The sequence below is a fragment of the Labeo rohita genome, chromosome 10 (genome assembly GCF_022985175.1).
Source record: "Labeo rohita strain BAU-BD-2019 chromosome 10, IGBB_LRoh.1.0, whole genome shotgun sequence".
NCBI classification, from domain to species: Eukaryota; Metazoa; Chordata; class Actinopteri; order Cypriniformes; family Cyprinidae; genus Labeo; species Labeo rohita.
This window is the reverse complement of record NC_066878.1, coordinates 21,766,347-21,785,226: the sequence shown is the minus strand read 5'-3', so window position 1 is coordinate 21,785,226 and position 18,880 is coordinate 21,766,347. Positions and strand designations below refer to the sequence as shown.

The following is an 18,880-nucleotide window of genomic DNA, read 5'->3' as shown; positions in this document are numbered from 1 at the left end:
AATAACATTAAACAACAATAAACAACTAGGGTAAAGTCTGTGAACAAACTGGCTTAAAGCCTAGCATTAAAGTTTAAAGCAGTTATAAAAGCTTGAAGTTTGAACGTTTAGATAGATTAGATAGATGCTTCTAGCATGAGGCTGCTAACACATTGTTAACATGATTAACATGTTGCTGGTATGTTGCTAGCATGATTAGCATGTCCTTAGCATGTTGTTAATATGTTGCTAACATGTTGTTAGAATGATTAGCATGCTGCTAGTCTGCTGACATCTTGCTAACATGTTTCTAGCATTAGCATGTTGTTAGCATAATGCTAACATGATTGGTATGTTTCTAGCCTCTCAAGCATGATTTGCTTGTTGGTAGAATGTTGCTAATCATGATTTAGCATGATTGGCATGTTGTTAACATGTTGCTAACATGTTTTTAGAATGATTAGTATGATGATGTTACTAACATGTTTCTAGCATGATTAGCATGTTGTTAACTTGATGCTAACATGATTAGCACATTTTAACAGGTCTCTAACATGATTTGCATGTTGCCAGCATGTTGCTTAATATGATTAGCATGTTTTTGACATTTTGTTAGCATGTTTCTAACATGATTAACATGTTAACGTGATGCTACCATGTTGCTAATCATGTTTCTAGCATTATTAACATGTTGTTAACATATTGTTAGCATGTTTCTAGCATGATTAACATGTTGTTTGCATGTTTTTAAAGTGATTAATGTTTTAAGATGATTAGCATGTTGTAGCTTGTTGATAATCACATTTAAAACATGACTACCATGTTATCATGTTGCTAGTAGCATGATTAATATGTTGCTAATCATGTTTCTAACTTATTGTTTGCATGTTTCTAGCATGATTAACATGTCTGCATTTTTTAAAAGTGATTAACATGTTTTAATATGATTAGCATGTTGTAGCATGTTGATAATAACATTTAAAACATGACTACCATTAGCATGTTTCTAACATGTTGCTAATCATGTTTCTGAACTAACTTCTGATCTAACATAGGTTGTTACATATTGTTAACATGTTTATAGCATGATTACCATGTTGTTAATATGATGCTACCATGTTTTAGCATGACCTGCATGTTTTTAACATACTTAACATGTTGCTACTCATGTTTCTTGCATGATTAACATGTTGTTAGCATTGTTAGCATGTTTTACGATTTGCATGTCACTAGCATGTTGATAATCACATTTATAGCATGATTACCATGTTTTAACATGTTGCTAGCATTATTAACATGTTGTTAGCATGTTTCTAATCATGTTACTAGAATCATTAAAATGTTAACATCTTGCTAGGATGATTAACATATTTTATCATTATTAGCATGTTGCTAGCTTGTTGCTAATCATGTTTTTAACATGATTAGGATGCTAATCATGCTTCTAGAATTATTAACATGTTAACATAACGTTAGCATTATTAGCATGTTAACATATTTTTTGCATGATTAACATGTTGCTAACATTTGAACAAGATTAACTTGTTGCTGACATGTTTCTAACATGATTACCATGTTGTTACCATGCTTTTAGCATGATCAACATGGTTTGCTAGCATGTTTCTAATCACGTCACTAGAATTTATTAACGTTGACATCTTTCTAACAGAATTAACATATTTTAGCATGATTAACATGCTGCTAGCTTGTTGCTAATCATGTTTCTAACATGATTAATATGACTGGCATGATTTATGTTGTTAGCATGTTTTAGCATGTTGATAATCATGCTTCTAGAATTATTAACATGTTAACATAATGCTAACATTATTAGCATGTTAACATTTTTAGCATGATTAGCATGTTGTTAACATTTGAACGTGATTAACTTGTTGCTGACATGTTTCTAACATGGTTAACATGTTGTTACCATGTTTTTAGCACAATTAGCATTTTTGTTAGGATCTTTTTAAAATTATTAGCATGTTGTTAACCTATTTAACATATTGTTACCATGATTACCACACTGCTAACCTATTTTAGTTTTCTAGCATGATTTAACAATATCCTAGGATAGTCATTAAGCTTTGCTAGTAATAGACAGCTTAAACAGTCTTTACGTTTTACACTTCAGATAGTATAATGTATGATTTATTAATTAATATTGTAATAAGCTAATTACAGCTAAATGAGATAGTATTTATATTAATCATAAATAACAGTAAGAATAATTGCATATGCTATTGTATATAAAATGCAAAAAAAGTTTAATTATTCCGAATTGATACTAAATTGCTAAATTCTACAAATAAAAATGCTTTACCCAGTGCATTGGCACAGATATTACATTGTAGACAGAATCATACCAATACGCTCAACACACGTCTGCCTTTTGAGCCGCTTACAAAGTAGATGCACCTGTGGTTCTTTGTGACGGAGCCAAAAGAGGCAGAGTTATCATTCCAGCTTCATCAGCCCCCTCCCAACCTAAACGCTTCGACTTTTCCTTAACCACAAAAATGCACCTCCACACAAACCCTCTACCTTCCACATGTCAAAGCCACAGCGTGAAAAACCCAGAGCTAAACGCTGACCACAAGCCAGTGGTAAATTATATATCAGGGCCATATGCTTATATATTATTTAGTCTGTTGCCTGTTGTTGTTCAGGACGGCTGGCTCGAACGCAACAGAACGATGGCGCATCTGGTGGAGATAAACATAGAGCTGCTAATCCACGTTAAAAACAGCCCCTCGGTACCCATAACACCCTTCAGCGCTTCCCAACAATACGGCTGGTATGACAGCGCGATATTACTCTCGCAGGTTTAATGGTCCTTAAATAAAGAAATATAAAAGTTACTACAAGAAAATTGTTAGAAATTAATACAAACTACTGCTGTGCTTAACCTTAGGTTATATATTTCACCCTTTTACATATTTTAAAACTAGTGACTCATATAGTAACATCCAACATTAGTCACACATATAACCATTGTCTGTGCTCTAAGTGCAAATACAATACATACTACACAAAAATAATGATAGTATCTGCTATAAATATCCTCCAGCCAAACTTCTTGTGTGAAAGGCTATCATTCACAGTTTCACATTCTGTTTATACGGCATTACAAGACCGTAGGACAGCGGTACCAAATGTTCCTAAAATTACCATTTATGAAAATTTGATGGTTTTGGAGATTTTTTTTTTCCAACCGCAAGATTTCATATATGAATATTCAGCGCCAAAACAAACACATACACACACAAACGCACATATGCCAACCAGATGTTGAGTTTGCATATTTGAGCAAGTGAAAAAAATGAAAATTTACGACTTTAACGCAAGGGCAAAACTGAGGATTAATGGCAAATATCAGGTTCTGGAAGGCAAGCACACACATTAGGATAACCTTCCCAAAAACTGACTCATCAGAACAGCCACATGTACAAATGTACTTCTACTCAACCATCAGAATGAGGCTCACATCTCATCACCACACCAATCCAACCACCAATCTTCACTGACACTGCGGCTCTGTTCTAAAACACAGAGAACAGCCTTGCTTTCTACGACACACATAGACTGCTGCTCCTAAGATAGCATCCTATAAGTGAACACAGTGTTGTCATTGTTAACTAAAACTTAGAAAAAAAATTAATTGAAATAAAGCTGAAGTGAAATAAAGTTATCAGATATAGTCAATATGCTAGTAATATGCATGCTAATAAACAACTATTTAATAGAGTAAATTTGTCCCAAACTAAAGTGTTATCAAAATAAGTTTAAGTTGAACTACTAAAATGACTAAAACTGTAAATGAATGTCTGAATGACTGAATGACTGAATGAATGAATGAATGACTAAGGCACATAACAGCATGTTGCTGTTAATGACAATACTTCAATATCCATAAAAATACAAAATTTGGCCAAATTAAGTGTTTTTTATAAGGCACCATATGGTTGCTGCTTACATTTTTCATCTCTAAAACCTTATAATGCTAAGTAGTCATCAAACTAATTTTTGAAACAGAGTAGTATTTGTTTAGTATTATTTATATACTATTATAGTATTTATTACTATTTTGAATGAGCTTTTATTGTTATACACGGCACTTAGATTTTTTGTCTTGTTTCCAGCAAAGATATCTAAAAATTCTCAAATCAAGAAAGATTTTCTAGACAAGTAAAAATATAAGAAAATCTAAGTAAGAAAATCATTTGTTGCGGTGTATTTTTGGTAGTTAAAGTTTTTTGTTTACTATTTTTATATTTCTCTTAATCTTTAATTTATTCTTATTTCAGCTTTAGTTTTTGTCATTTTCACGAAAGACCATTTCTGCCACTGAATAAAAAATATTTTATTTATTGCAAGGTTATTGTGACTATATCTCAAAATTCGGACTTTTTTTCTCAGCACTGCATGATACAAACTCGTAATTCTGACTTTTTTTCTCAGAATTATGAGATACTGTATAAACCTGCAATTTGGAGTTATAAAATATGAGAAATTCAGTCAGAATTGCGAGATATAAACTCACAATTTTTTTCTCACAAAAGTGAGTTTGTCTCTCTCAATTTTGACTTTTTTTTTCCCCTCACAATTTAGACTTGTTTCCTCAGAACTGAGAGATATAAACACAATTGCAAGTTCTCCCCTGGAGGATTTTCTCAGAATTCCGAGTTTATATCTCACAATTCCGACTTAACTGCGTGTCATAAAGTCAGAATTGCGAGATATAAACTCACAATTCTGAGAAAAAGTCACAATTTTATATCTTTCATTTCTTAGAATTGCTAGTTTACGTCTCACAAGAAAAAAGTCAGAATTGTGAGATAAAAAGTTTTAATTACCTTTTCTTTTTTCTTTTTTTTTCCAGTAGCAGAAATGGGCTTCCATAAATTGTACCACTTCAAATTAAACAAAATTTATTTAGAATTTTAAATGTATCATTTTATAACCAGTTGCTAAGACAACATTCTATTTTTCATACATTTCTTTTTTCATGTAGTATTTATTGTATCGTTTTAGTATAGGAACAAATTCTCATTATTAACTATTTGCTTATTAGCATGCATATTATTAACATACTGGCTGTTTATTACTACTTATAAAGAGCATATTCTACACAACTCATGTTAGCCAATACTCAAACTTAACAACTATCTTACTATTAATAAGCAGCAAACTATGAGTTTATTGATGGAAAAGTCATAGTTTGTTAACAGCAAGAATTGGACCTTAAAATAAAGTGTGACCGTATTTATATTTTATTTAAGCTTGATTTCAACTGATACAAATGATATTTAATAGGTTTAAATTTTTGTACAGAACAATAGTTTTTCAAGGTAGAGTAGTGAGTTTCTAAGGTATATTAGTTTACTGGTTATTTCTAAGTTTCTAGTGTTGAATGGTGTGACGTTAAAACACCATCATTACCATTAATGGATGTAAACCAAAAGAAAAGACTGTTCCTAACAAACAAATGACAGTTTGGCGTCACTGTTAAAACAACCTCACATTATGAAACACTTGAGTTTAAAAGCAAAAGATGAAGCAAGTTGCACTGTACTTAAACTCCTTTTTGGATTGTTCCTAATAAAAACCCTCAATTTGGACTTGTTTTTTGCCATCTTATGTGTAACTGACTGTGCTAATGCTGTGGTACTTCTGTTCTGTTGCACAAAATATACCATCAGACCACTCAATACTACCATAGTCTATAAAACTACGTAAGTCTTACTTATTTGGTGCGATTTCTTAAAACACTTTGTTAAAGGTCAGATGAAGTCCTCAGTACTTAGTCACTAATCGTTTAACAGAAAAGACAATGGACCAGAAGAGAAAACAAGAGGGCTAAAAAGGGTAGGGGAACCTCGGGGGACGCAAGTTGCCTCAAAGTAGAAAAGACAGCCAAGAAAATGCGAAGGAATGCGCATGTCTCGCCAACATTTTATGTTTCTTTCCACTGAATTCCAGCGTTTGCTCCGTTGGGGCTGCTGCGCCTGCCAATAGCGAGGCCGACTCTAGAAGTGCTGTGATAACAAGAGATAAGACTGCTATGAAAGTCTTTTCTGATATAATATCATTTTCAGTGTCAGCTGAGCAGCGACAATTCTATCTCCATCTGCTTCACAAGCTTATCGGCCACTGCCAATGTTTGTATATGGAAAATTGAAAAGGCATTGTTGATAAAAGGCGTACAAATAAAGACATCCTGTGGCCTTGTTATTCGCTTTGTAAAAGAACAATACCTTCTTGAAACGCTTTCGCCAACTCCACGTACACTTTTTGCTACATAAACGTGATTCGCAGCATCTTCTGTTTGTAAAGTCAAGAAACAAGTTCACTCATTTCTGAGGTTGTTTGTCTTTCTCTCCAGCACTAATTATTAGGATCCATTCAGAGCCATGCAAGTCTGAGCAGCGATCGCAAAGATGACTCATGAAGTAACACGCAGCCTTTTTATGAGGGAAAATGCAGAGAGGACGGCTGCAAATAGACAGTGTTCCCTCTTTGGCACATTCCAGCTCATCCAACACGCCTGAATGGAAAATTGACAGCCTGACAAATGGAGACGCTCACGTGAGGAATGCGATGCATTTTTGCCCTGGTTTTGATGCATTCTTCTGTGTCAGTCGTTTCCTATCCCACATGTATGCACGGGCACTTCACCGTGAACTAAATAGACTAAACAAATAATCAGTGTGAGTGACATTTCTCTATTTATCGCTTTACAAAGGGCACAATTACACTCTGACGTCGGGTTGACGGTGATGATAGTGCATTGGACGAAACTGACATTTAGGTTAATCTCCTGTGCTTAATGAGGCTGGTCAACAGGAAAATAAAATGTCTTTGAACTTTAACACTTGAGCTGGCAGCATCTCAACTTGCCAGCAGCTGCCTGTCGGAAGCTGAAACTAGTGGAACGGAAAACAAATGTAGTTGCTCTTAATCGCATTAAAGACAGCTAAATCAATGAATGGTATCACAGCTGTTTATACAGGTAGGACTATAAAGACCTCTAAATGTCACTGCAATCACATCAAAACAAATAAGCCATGTTTTGAAATACGGCATTAAAATGTATTTTCAAAATTGGCTTTTAGGAAGGGTGTGGTTAAGCTATTTTAAAGAAATGTTTGTTTTGATGCATTTCATTTATTTGTTTATGCATTTTCTTTGGCTTCTTTGATATTTTTCAGGAATGGAACTGGAATCACATTACTGTATTAAAGTTTATTTTTATATTTTTTTGGAGCATAAAGACAAAAAGGTCAAAATGTCACAGTGATACTGTACAACTGACCGGTTGGGTTATTTTGAAGTAAAATAATTCTGAAAACTAATGACAAAATAAAAAATATATATGATTTTTCAAAAGTATTACAGAAGATAACTGTTTTTGCAAATTACTGTTTAATAGGAGCCTGATAAAAATGCTTATTTTAAAGAAAAACATCAGATGGATAGTAACTCTACTATATATATATATATATATATATATACATACATATGTGTAGGGTTGGGTATCCTTTTGAAAGTTAATTTGACATTCCAAATAATGTTAAAGATTTATCGATTACATTGTTATGCCAGTAGATGGTGAAACGGGGCTCTTAATAATGTATTTGTCTTTAATCATTCATTCAGAAACACTGATTCATCCAGTAATGAGCCAAGTAAATCGTGAGTGAATCGCTGAATTTACTTGGAAAAAATACATTAGGCTACATGTGATTTTGTTTAGTTGTCTAATGGGTTTTTCTTTAGAATCGTAAGAGAACCATAACTTCCATTTAAACAACAACAACAACAAAAAACCAATTTATCCAGAATCACGCGGCTTAAGTGAATCTTGTTTTTATATAGCTTGTTGATTTTTGTTCATGGTATTCAACTGCAATGAAATGTTAAGCAAAAAAAGAAACAGAATAAATATGCCTGATATCATCTTTTATTCACATTGGAATCGAAACTGGGAATTGAAAAGAATCGGAATCGATACGCAGAATTGGAATCGGAATTGATAATAATTCTAACGATATTCTAACGATACCCAACCCTATATATAAGAAGAGTTTATTTGCAAAAACAGACTAACTAGCACAATAAAACACAATAAAAACATTAAAAAAAGACATTTTCTTTATTAACAAACCGCATATTTGAAGTCTAAACACGTACATTCTCACCTAAAAACTCTTAAAACTACATTCTCTGACACAAAACTGTATTGTTTATAAAATGATAGTAGATTTGGGCGTCTACCATGACACTCACTGTGAGGAATACTGAAAGCGGAGTGATACAAACCGTGAAACATTTGGAGTTCAGATATCACTAGAATATTGCACTCCTCTCAGCCAATCAGATTTGAGAACCAGAAATAACTGTTGTACGTGCGTGTGTGTGTGTGCATTCACAGTAAATTGGGGAAATCTGTCCTCAAGTATCATATAATTTGACCTTTTTATATCAAGGCAAGGTCAGCTGAGGCTCTACAATGTGGTGTGACTGGCCAAAAACTGCCTTAAGTGAAAGAAACATTTTTACTTCTCACGTTATGGTTACACCACATGGCATTACATTTAAACTTTTCTTGAAAATATATATATTTTCTTTTGTGACCATGTGAAATACAAAGATTACATATCTAAGAATTTTAAATTAGATTTGTTTGTTTTTTTTCTTTGACCCATTCCTATCCAACCAGCAAAAGTAAACAATAAGACCATAAAACATTATTTCAGTTGGCAGATTAATCATTTATTATATTATTATTAGAACACTCCTTCCTCATGACTATAATGCAGTGGCTCTTGTTTTCACTTGTGAATAGTTAATGATGTCTAAACATATTGTTAATGCATTATGTTGGCAAAGCTTAGCTTCTTGAAATATAACCGAGAAAGATCAAAGAAATCCATAAACAAATAAATGAAATGCATAAAAACAAACATTTCTTTAATGTCCGGGCTAACGTAGTTTAACCACACCCTTCTTAAAAGCCATTTAGCTACATTTTGAAGAAACGGTTTGATTCCTACTCGTGTCCTTGTAAGTCCGAGATGACTGGACGCGTTTTCCCAGAGCTGCCTGCGGTGCAGGGCCACTGCAGGTCTTCAGAAAAAGAAAGAGATCGGTTCAAGCACATCTTCGCAACGAGAGACGAGTTTCAAGGGATTCAAGGAAAATAAAGCTGCAAGTAATCTTCCCCTGTTGTTTGGATGGGCAGAGTTTGCTAAACAGTCCAGGATGTGGATACACAGGGGACCGTGGCTTGTGTTCTCTCTTTGTAACTTGAACACAGACCACCCAGGGTCCTTCAGATAAAGGTGTGGTTTACAGATAGTTGACTGGCAGGGCTTGCAGAAACTGAGCCCAAATATACAGCATTAGTCTAGGAGAATGGTGACAGGTAGAGCTCTGCTGAAACGTTGCCCATTTCAGGAAGAACGAGTTGGAAAGATATGGGCTTCGTCCAGATGTAAAGCCTAGATATAAGATGAAGTCTAGTTGGGCAACAACTAGTAGATTTCAGGCTTACAAAGACGCTCTGGAATTTCTGATACCATGGGAACAACACTAAAATTATGTTGTGCGTTCTGCCAGCCTGCCTGAGGCAAAGACTTAATGACTTTAACTTCTCCTGGCTCTGGAAGCAAAACCTGGTGTAACTTTGACTATCACAAATCAGCCAGTCAATCCGTTTTCAGAATTTACTGTATGTACATTGTTATTTACTTACATTTATGTAATTCCAAACATTTTCCAATTTATTTATGAAACACAAAAAAAATGACTTTTTGAAGATTTGTGAAATCAAATTTGCTGCTTTTGTGCTCTTTCTGAAGCTTGAAAGCTCTAGTCACCTTTCATTGTAAATTCCCCAGAAAAGGTTGACTAGTAACTCAAAGTTTGTCCCAAAGTAGGTTTTAAAGGTTTGGAAAGGCAAGTGACTGATGACAGAACTGTAAACTTTTGGTAAACTAATCCTTTGAGATTTCGTTCAAGCAAAAAACTCTGCCGAACCAGGCAAACTAGATAAAATCCACAATGCAGTAATCATCAAGATGCTCAAAAGACATGAACCTTTCTGCAAGTACTCCAGTGTCTCTAAGGAAGTAGAGAAGTAAATTTAGCCTGGGTAACGACACAGAGAGCAAATAAACAAGCGAGCCGATGCATATTTGGAGTTGCCCAACCTTCTACATGGAGCAAGCTGATGATGTAATACCAGGGTCTCCAACACTTCGCTCAGGAGCTACAGTAGCTTGTGGGCTGATTGGAAGCAGTTCGCCAAGACAAACTTTTCATCCAATCAGAGTGAGCTCATATAGACAGGTGTTCCACAATCTCCAATGCAAATGAATTGTTTTGACATATCGGCCATGAGGTTATTGTAATTATCCCGTTTTGTTTTTTTTAATCATCTTTAAACCATTTAATGATTTGAAAAACCCATGGTAAATACTGCTCAGCATTAAGCAAAGTTAGTAAGAGTGTCCTGCAAGCTCAACAAGCAGAGTAGGTTTCGTTTAGTGTGGAAACATTACTGAAAGCAGACTGCTGAGGGAATTATATAAAAGAATGTATGATTCAAATGGCATTTGCTTTTCATTTTCCAACTGTGTAAAGCAGCGCTTATAAGTGCAAAGCTGCTTTGTTTACAGTGGTTACCTTGGAAACATTTGTATTTCTACTGCTCCATAAGCACCACCTGCTGTTAAACAGAGGATTTACATTTTTGTTCAGCCTGTCTGCTGTTTCCATTCAAACCAATGCAAAAAACTGACCAAAGATGGAAAACAGGCTTTTTTTTGACACAAAACTTGAAACGTGAAATTATTTTTGCGTGTGTATCAGCACTGGAACATTTCCAGCACATTTTAACAATACCTTGTGTAACAGTTCAGATTGATACATTATTTAAGAGATTTAAGTACCAAAATGGGTAGCTCTCAGACACTTTCATTTTTAAAAAGTAGCTCTTGAATGAAATAAGGTTGGAGACCCCCGATCTAATACTGTAAGTCAAAGAAAGAAAACGGCATCTGTTTGTGGACTTCTCACAGTCAATGTTTGTGAAGTTTGACAGATACAGCTAAAAGTCTTTGCAAAAGAGGCAAATTACAAACGTCTTGGACCTTGCTTTGAAAACAGACATCAGCTTGACGCGAAAGGGGGATAAGCAGCCCTCCACACAAGAGCTATCATAGCCACTCAAGGCTGGAATTTCCTCAGGCACTGGCCAGAATAAGATGGCTACCAGATGCCAGCTATTCACTGAGCTGTTTGGCTGGTTTCCCGGGAGAACTGCAGCCTCAGCCAGTTCTGCTTGAAGGTAGACTGTGCGTGAACACTTACCCTCACTTTACTCAGCACAGGATTAAACAAAAAGGACAAAAGCATCATCAGCTGACGGATTGCCTAGTTCTGAGTTCCAAACATGGCCTGAAGACTTGATTACAACTTGGTATGGCACAAACTTTCTCTTGGAAGCAGCGCCTTTCAAGGAAGTCGCACTCTGGAGCGTTCACGGAGAAGAACACCAGTCATTTACCTTGTACGAGAGGTTTCCGTGTACCGCAGTCGTGAGTAATGGTTACAACCAAACTTGGAAACGCTCACTGACCCAACAACCTCCCTCTGCATCACGTGAAAGCCGCTACCTGCTCTTCGAAAGCAGACCGTCGCTGCGCTCAAGGAATTAGAAGATTTCTCAAGCAGAAAGACCTTATTGACAATGACAGCTCAACACCAGCCTGGGTTGCTTGGCATTTAAAATGGCGCCACAGTCCCGCTGCATGCAATTATGGAGGCCGTACGAGCCAAAGCTCACTTTGACAATCTACCACATCTTGAACGGCGCAAAACTCCGCAAGGCCAACATGTCATTTCAGCAAACGAGCAAAAGCAAATAAATGTCAAGCGACACTAAGCCCAGACCAGCAGCCTGCTTCTTGAGTCCTGTATCTGGCATGAGGAACATGAGACTGGATCTGCAGAGTCTCGATTTCAATGTCCAATCAGTGCCAAGTGAGTCACGGGGAGTATAAACCCCAGGAGTGAATTGTGAAGTGCTCTGAATAGCTTCTTGAACGTTTTCCAGTGTTGTTTATCAAACGGGTGACGGTCTCAGACGGGTTGAAGGTTGACACTACTCCCTGCGGAGGTGATACCGCTTGACCCGCTACACATGATCTTACGACAACTGAAGATGATCCGCCGGTAAAAGGTTTGCCGAGCATCAAACGGCATAGAGTTTCAGATGTTGCCTGCAGGTATATGTATTTGTATATGGTTCCCAAACAGAGGGTAGCGTTCCAGAAGATAAAGTACTTTCTTTGTGCCTATGACTCACACCTGCTGGGAAACGGCACACATATTCTGTTACCACTGTTCCAACATGCTTGTCTCATAGAGTGCCGGTCTTTGGCATGAGAGGAAAGAAAAAAAAAAGAAAAAAAAAGTACAGCATCAAGACGCAAGCGCTGCAGCACAATCGAACCCTCTGCAAACAGAACTTTGTTTGACTATCCTTATTGATAGAAGTCATACGTCTACCAAACATTTATCTTTGTACTGTGTACATAGTGAGGCCATTCCTCACACAGATTACAACCATTTGAAACTCCTTATTAAATCTGAGTGGCAGCAAGAGATCCTCAGAGATAAAAGGCTTTAGCGGAATCAAAGCGAGTTGCCATGACAGGCCCGAGCTTTTTTACCGCCTAAAATCAAACTGCCAACACTTACGCGGTAATTAGAGCCCTTATGTCTCTTGATTTTAAGAGACAAATTCTTCAAGTAAAAAAAAAACATACTAGTTTTAAAAAATGGATGATATATATAATACAGCGGGTAAAATAAGTATTAAACACATCACCATTTTTCCCGATAAATATATTTTTAAAATAGCTGTTGACATGAAATTTTCGCCAAATGTCTGTAACAACCCAAGCAATACATACATACAAATAAAACAAAATAAATCATTTTAGAAATTAGGTTATGTGTAATAAAATTGAATCACATGGGGGAAAAGTATTGAACTACTTAAATTTATTTAATACTTTGTACAAAAGCCTTGTTGGTAATGACAGCTTCAAGATGCTTCCTGTATACATTGCTCAAGTGTGATTTTGGCCCATTCTTCCACAGAGTCTTCAAATCTTCAAGGATCTGTGGGCCTCTTTTATAAACTCTGATCTTTAGTTCTTATTTTCTATTGGATTCAAGTCAGGTGATTGGCTGGCCCATTCTAGCAGCATTTTATTTTTCTGAAACCAAATGAGAGTTTCCTTGGCTGTGTTTGGGATCACTGTCTTGCTGAAATGTCCACCCTTGTTTCATCTTCTTCATCCCAGTACTGTACGTGTTGGGACCGAACCAGCTAATATTAATTTCCACTGACAAGGGGCAGGATTCCTTATAGATTTCAGCTAGTGTCTTGGCTTTCCATGCCTTTTTGCACCTCCCTTTCTTCATGCGTTCAGTACTTTTTCCCCGTGTCATTCCATTTTATTATACATAACTTAATTTATGAACTTATTTGTTTTGTTTTCTTATACGGATCACCTGGGTTGTTACCAACATCTGGTGAAAAGTTCAAGTGAACAGCACCTTTGGAAATATATTTACTGAGAATAATGGTTACGTGTTCAACACTTATTTTACCTGTTGTATGTATATATATATATATATATATATATATATATATATTTACTCTGTTGAGTCTATTGTTTTGCTCATTTTTAGAAGTGTTTGTCCCCCACCCAGACTTCCAAACCCTTTATAAGAATTTGAAAATGTTATAAACATATTTTAAAACATAAATGCATCATTTTACATTTTATTTTATTTATTTTTTTTATTTTAGTGGATCAAATTTCTGTCAGATCAGTGCAGTGAAATTTTGAAATAAATATATATATATATATATATATATATATATATTTAGAAGGCTGTTTTACTCCCTTTTGAGAAAAAATATCATGGATAGCATGTTAAACCGAAACTTAAAAAGCAAAGTCCCTCCAGATACCATTTTGGGGAAAAGATCTGTCTCTCGTTAAAAAGCGTTTAGACTTTATATAAAATGGAGAAAAATGAAATACATTATAAAATGTGCGGTCAGTGGACAACAAACTAAATGGAGCGTGTTGGGTCTATTTTAACCACTAAATGTTTTGCAGATTTGATTCCCTAACAAAATTCCAACTATTAAATTAATGATTTTTGTTTTCAACCAAACTGAAGCCAAAGGAGAACGAAAGATTTGCGAGAATAAACCCTATTATTAAAGACTGGCAGTTTGAGGCTTTCAGTTAGCTTTAAAACCATCTATAAAGCGCACTCCCAAAAGCTGATATACACATTCAAAACATCTTTGGAGAACCGAGAGAAGATACTGTCAACTCAATGGGAAAAACAGTAAAATTGTGAAATATTATTTCAATTTAAAATAACTGTCTTCCATGTGAATCTATGTTAAGATGTAATTTATTCCAGTGATCAAAGCTGCATTTTCAGCATCATTACTCCAGTCTTCAGTGTAACATGATCCTTCAGAAATCATTTTAATATGCGGATTTGATTCTCAAGAAACATTTCTGATTATAATCAATGTTGAAGCTGTGCTACTTAATATGTTTTTTGTGGAAACAGTGATACAACATATCCAACATATAGAGCAATCACTACAGATTACGCAATTTAAATACAGATGGAAATGTTTTCAGGTGACCATCGAGCGCACATGCAAAAACTCTCATATCTGATGTCATTCTGTGGTTTCCACGGACAGAGCATGTGGATCGTTTCATTAGAGAAAAAACTAAATGTTCACTGAAAGAACAAAACGTGAATTTGATATTGAAAACACAAGAATAAAGCACTTGTTGCGCAACGTGCCATGTCCTGCATTACACCAAGTGGACATCAAAGACCAGGACGAGCGGCCTCTATTTCAGTGCAATTACAGCATTTCCCAACTGCAGGGCTTTACCAGGCCTTGACACTTTCAACTCACAAACAAATCCCTAACGAACTTGAACTCTTCTGCAATGACTCACACTGCCCTCACATTACAGTTTCATGGAAAATGACAAAAACTCCAGCTTCATGCTGCATAATTAGTCACCCGGTAACTATATATATATATATATAGAATGTATTCATAGGGAACCGAGTCTTTAGCAAATACATATGAGAACATTTAGGCAGCCTAAGCACAATGTATGAATCCCATCTAGGGCCTCAAGCAAGCAAAATCTTGGAGCAGCCAAGAGCCAACACACGGTCGGTGTGCCAGCGAGATAGTCGACCACGTCCCCTACTCTGAGGCCCTTTTCCCCTGACAAAACAAAGAGCACTCAAGTTTAATTTGAAATTGATTACAGCCACTCATAATGCATGCTGAAATATGCGTTGGAAATGAATGTGCTGAATGAGGAACAGAACTTGGCGAGTCGAAAAACCAGAGAGGATTCAGTTCTAGACTGGCGAGAGGGGTTGGAGCCACACATTCCACCGCCAAACTAACTTTGCAGGCGTATCGCTTTCCTGCATTTAGAGTTTTTTTTACGTGTTTTTCTCGTGTTAGCATTCCGCTTTCTAGTATTTACTGTATATAAACCTTCCTGACCTGAGGAATGCACATCTGGGCAGACGTTCTCCATGTAGGGTTCAGCTTCTTGAGAAGTTGATGTTCCTAATACCTGGCTAAAGCAAGACTTCATGCGGAAACTAAGCGGTCTGTATTTAAGGAGTTTTTTCAAGAGTAATCTGTGCAGTTGCAACCAGTGTACACTCTATCCAAGGTTAAAATACACAAATGAGATTCAACACAAATGACTGGAGACACTGTTCCCAAACAGTTTAAAAACAAAGACCTTTCGAAGATTAGAAGCATTAAATGTCTCACTCTGTTTTATGCATGTACAAACAATTATATTAAAAGTCCACCATAACTGACAAGCTGTTGTGCTTATGAAAACACACTAAAGTAGAGTAAGAGAAAGCAAAAAAGCAAAAAGTACTTTTTGTAAAGTATTTTCCATAACAAGTTGCTTGTTTACGTAGTCTCGTATAACTTTTAAATGGTAAAATATGTCCATTAGACTTTAAAATGCACTGTCTGAACTTACATGGTAGTAATTCAAGAAAGCATTTCAAATAAAATTAAAGTGTAAAAAAAAAAGTTGTAGACATTTAAGTTTACTGTAAATAAAAATGTACTATTTTTACATTTATAATAAATATTACAATGCATATTAATAAGTATTTTGTAAAATGTTATCTAAAACAGCTATTAAAAAAAATAATAATAATTAAAAAAAAAAAAATCAAAGCCATATGTCTGAGTTATGTTCCAAATTTGAAGTTGATATTACAAAAATGAGGTTCCCAAGAGTTTGTTTAGGCGCTTTACCAAAAATAGCCATTTAATTAACTCATTTTTCTGTCACAAATGTATTATTAATTTCTGTCACAGTATTACTTCTATCACAATATAAACATCACATATGGAACCTTGACACTTGACCTTTTCAATAATATGTGACCCTGGACCACAAAACTAGTCATATGTAGCATGGATATATTTGTAGCAATAGCCAAAAATACATTGTATGGGTTAAAAATTTAAATTATTTTATGCCAAAATCATTAGGACATTAAATTAAGTAAAGATTATGTTCCATGAAGATATTTCATAAATTTCCTACTGTAAATATATCAAGACTTTTTGATTCGTAATATGCATTGCTAAGAACTTCATTTGGACAACTTTAAAGGTGATTTTCTCAGTATTTTGATTTTTTTGTTGTTTTGCACCCTCAGATTCCAAATTTTCAAATAGTTGTATCTTGGCCAAATAACAAACCAAATAACAAACCATTCATCAGTGGAAAGCTTATTTATTCAGCTGATTTTCAGATATAAATCAGGTATAAATCTTAATTATAAAAAAATAAAAAATACACTTTTGTTTTGTGGTCCAGGGTCACATATGTGTTTTGTCAAGATTAGAAAAAGTTTTGATTCTAAAGTAAATTTTTTAATATTACACTTGGCACCGCCCACTAGGGGAGGCAGCCTGCTAAAATGATTTAAAGTAGCATTTCCATGGTAACAGAATGTCTGATTTCAAAACGATTCTCGCAGGATGAATTCTGACTGTTTAAACTTTTGAATGAAATCTAATTTAGAATGAGTATTTAAAATGAGCAATAACACTAAGTGTTACACTGTTACATTTATCGCAGTCTCTATTACAATTAAAGAACATTAGCGCTACAAACGTAACACTGGCCTTTGTGTACATTTAGTTTAACTGTATAACTGTGTGTTTTGCATTTAATTGACACAGGTAATGACTGCTAATAAGTTGTTCAAGGCAAAATCCTACAGTAACAAAAAAACAAAAACTGTTACAGTCCATGCTTTCTTCAATAATGCAGCAGGGATTTAGTCATGTGACACTGGCCCAGTTAATGCTTGGACACAACATTGCCCTGTGCACAGCCTGCTTTTGTCAGCGTAGTTACTTTTTTCCTAAACACCTCAATAAAACAAAAGTATCCAGTTTCAATGTAAAAAAAAATAAATAAATAAAAATTAGCTATGGACATCAACCAGCGCCAACATTCAGACTTATGACATATCAATATGTTTTTCATTGAGTGAACTGTAAATTTGTTTGGTTTTCCACAATCTTTGATATTTTTGTTACATTTAAGCTGGTAATTAATTGTATACATTAGTTTACCAGAAAACTACTTCTAAATGTTAAAAATGTAAATGTAAAAATATATTAAAAGTATATTAAAGACTTAAAACATTTTAAAATTAAAAAATAAATAAATAAATAATCTAAAAAATTCTAAAGGTGTTTATTCTTTAAAAATATTTATTTTTTCATTTCCAGTAATCGAGTAAATGTTCCCGTTTTTAACAGCTGTAAGATAAACATTTTTCACGTACACAAGTTACTACGTTCCTCTATTCCGCGATACTGTACGGAAAACATCATCCCGTATTCAACAGGTACCGAGCTGTAGTTACTTTCCAAGTTATTTCAGTTTTTCAAATGTGAAGACCCAAAACGTATTTTTTAACGAGAGAAACTGTTTATCTTCCCTACAGCGGACAAATTTCCAAGCGCAGCTCCCAGAGCTCAGTTTATGATTTCCAAAACTTTCCTCTCACTTTCAGGATGATGCCACTTCTAACACATTTAACCTTCTCCCCACACTGCGACTTTTCAAGAGTTTCTTGTCAACCCTTACCTTACTTTTCTTCAAACATTAAACGAGCATTTTGACGCGGTTCCTCTCCATTGCCTTGGCTGCGCTTCACCTTCGTAGTAAAGTCAGAGGATTTAGCTGCGACTTCCCCTCCGCCGTTCCCATTGGAGAACAGCTCTGTCAGTACACGCGCGTTCGCGCCAGCATTTCCTGTCACCGAAGAATCCTGGGCGGTGTTTCCAATGGCATACGACCATACTTTACGCACTGTTTTTGAAGTATGCAGTTTGTCTTCTGCACTGTATTTTACTGTAACGTCTGGAATACGCCGACGATTCCTGAAAAAGTCATTGTTGTTGTGTTTGATTTTCTTTTTCTTTTTCCCCTACTCAAAAAACGGTTACCACTAGGTTTACTATAAAACTTCGGTGTAGCCACCACAAATAAAATACCCTGTATTCATTAAATGAGTTTATAAGCAGTGGCAGTTGTAGTAGTAGTAGTAAGAGTAATGTAGTAATTACTTTTGTGTGTTTGTGTGTGATTTGCCACCATGAAAGCAATACTACATGATGAGTATTGCTATGATTCATGTACAGCGCTGAGCAATTATATTTAAAGTGCTTGACCAGTGATATTAA

The 18,880-nt window shown here is 35.2% G+C and overlaps 1 protein-coding gene across 1 annotated transcript in view; it reads right to left on the bottom strand.

The window, feature by feature from the left end:
- il11ra (interleukin 11 receptor, alpha) overlaps positions 1-18,409 on the bottom strand; it is a 51,039-nt gene extending 32,630 nt beyond the window's left edge. The window contains exon 1 of the mRNA XM_051121540.1: positions 18,282-18,409. The gene's annotated coding sequence lies outside the window, so the exon portion shown is untranslated. The remainder of the gene's footprint in view (positions 1-18,281) is intronic.
- Positions 18,410-18,880: the final 471 nt, after the last annotated feature.